The 2,255-nt window shown below is 41.0% G+C and overlaps 1 non-coding gene across 1 annotated transcript; it reads left to right on the top strand.

Annotated features, from left to right (window-relative positions):
• The first annotated feature begins 1,857 nt into the window (after positions 1-1,857).
• LOC112774014 (small nucleolar RNA R71) lies at positions 1,858-1,965 on the top strand. The gene has a single exon (XR_003188529.1). It is a non-coding gene; the product is annotated as a small nucleolar RNA R71 (small nucleolar RNA).
• The last annotated feature ends 290 nt before the right edge of the window (positions 1,966-2,255 follow it).

The raw sequence follows: 2,255 nt of genomic DNA, 5'->3' as shown, positions 1-2,255 counted from the left end.
GTTTTTCATTCTGTTTTTCAATTTGTTTTTGCTTTTTCAATTGTTTTTATGACTTAACATGATCATCAACCTACAGAAAACATAAAATAACAAAAGAAAATAGAAATTTAATATAGATAAGTAAAAATTGGGTTGCCTCCCAACAAGCGCTTCTTTAATGTCAATAGCTTGACAGTGGGCTCTCATGGAGCCTAACAGATGTTCAGAGCATTGTTGGAACCTCCCAACACCAAACTTAGAGTTTGAATATGGGGGTTCAACACCAAACTTAGAGTTTGACTGTGGGGGCTCTGTTTGACTCTGTATTGAGAGAAGCTCTTCATGCTTCCTCTCCATGGTTACAGAGGGATATCCTTGAGCTTTAAACACAAGGGAGTCTTCATTCACTTGAATGATCAATTCTCCTCTGTCAACATCAATCACAACTTTTGCTATGGCTAGGAAGGGTCTCCCAAGGATGATGGATTCATCCATACACTTCCCAATTTCTATGATTATGAAATCAGCAGGGATGTAATGGTCTTCAACCTTTACCAAGACATCCTCTACAAGTCCATAAGCCTGTTTCTTTGAATTGTCTGCCATCTCTAGTGAGATTCTTGCAGCTTGTACCTCAATGATCCCTAGCTTCTCCATTACAGAGAGAGGAATAAGGTTTATGCTTGACCCTAGGTCACACAGAGCCTTCTCAAAGGTCATGGTGCCTATGGTACAAGGGATTGAGAACTTTCCAGGGTCCTGTCTCTTTTGAGGTAATCTCTGCTTAGTCAAGTCATCCAGTTCTTTGATGAATAATGGAGGTTCATTCTCCCAAGTCTCATTACCAAACAACTTGGCATTTAGCTTCATGATTGCTCCAAGGTACTTAACAACTTGCTCTTCAGTGACATCTTCATCCTCTTCAGAGGAAGAATACTCATCAAAGCTCATGAATGGCAAAAGTAAATTCAATGGAATCTCTATGGTCTCAGTGTGAGCCTCAGATTCCTATGGTTCCTCATTAGGGAACTCCATGGAGGTCAGTGGGCATCCATTGAGGTCTTCCTCAGTGGAAATCACTGCCTCTTCCTGCTCTCCATGTTCGGCCATGTGAGATGTGGTTATGGCCTTGCACTCTCTTTTTGGATTTTCTTCTGTATTGCTTGGGAGAGTACTAGGAGGGAGTTCAGTAATTTTCTTACTCAGCTGACCCAATTGTGCCTCCAAATTTCTAATGGAGGACCTTGTTTCCGTCATGAAACTTTGAGTGGTTTTGATTAGATCAGAGACAATGGTTGCTAAGTCAGAGTGGCTCTGCTTAGAATTCTCTGTTTGTTGCTGAGAAGATGATGGAAAAGGCTTGCTATTGCTAAACCTGTTTCTTCCACCATTGTTGTTGTTGAAACTTTGTTGAGGTCTCTGTTGATCCTTCCATGAGAGATTTGGATGATTTCTCCATGAAGGATTATAGGTGTTTCCATAGGGTTCTCCCATGTAATTCAGCTCTTCCATTGCTGGGTTCTCAGGATCATAAGCTTCTTCTTCAGAGGAAGCTTCCTTAGTACTGCCTGTTGCTACTTGCATTCCAGACAGACTCTGAGAAATCATATTGACTTGCTGAGTCAATATTTTATTCTGAGCTAAGATGGCATTCAGAGTATCAATCTCAAGAACTCCTTTCTTCTGAGTTATCCCATTATTCACAGGATTCCTTCAGAGGTGTACATGAAATTGGTTATTTGCAACCATTTCAATGAGTTCCTGAGCTTCTGCAGGCGTCTTCTTCAGATGAAGAGATCCTCCAGCAGAGCTATCCAATGACATCTTGGATAGTTCAGACAGACCATCATAGAAGATTCCTATGATGCTCCATTCTGAAAGCATGTTAGAAGGGCACCTTCTGATCAATTGCTTGTATCTTTCCCAAGCTTCATAGAGGGATTCTCCTTCCTTCTGTCTGAAGGTTTGGACTTCCACTCTAAGCTTGCTCAATTTTTGAGGTGGAAAGAACTTTGCCAAGAAGGCATTGACTAGCTTTTCCCAAGAGTTCAGGCTTTCTTTAGGTTGTGAATCCAACCATGTCCTAGCTCTGTCTCTTACAGCAAAAGGAAAAAGCATAAGTATGTAGACTTCAGGGTCAACCCCATTGGTCTTAACAGTGTTACAGATTTGCAAGAACTCAGCTAAGAACTGATGAGGATCTTCCAATGGAAGTCCATGAAACTTGTAATTCTGTTGCATTAGAGAAACTAATTGAGGCTTAAGCTCAAAGTTGT

Source organism: Arachis hypogaea, chromosome 18, assembly GCF_003086295.3.
Source record: "Arachis hypogaea cultivar Tifrunner chromosome 18, arahy.Tifrunner.gnm2.J5K5, whole genome shotgun sequence".
Classification (NCBI taxonomy): domain Eukaryota; kingdom Viridiplantae; phylum Streptophyta; class Magnoliopsida; order Fabales; family Fabaceae; genus Arachis; species Arachis hypogaea.
Note: the sequence above shows the minus strand (reverse complement) of the source record. Positions and strands in the feature narration are given on the sequence as shown.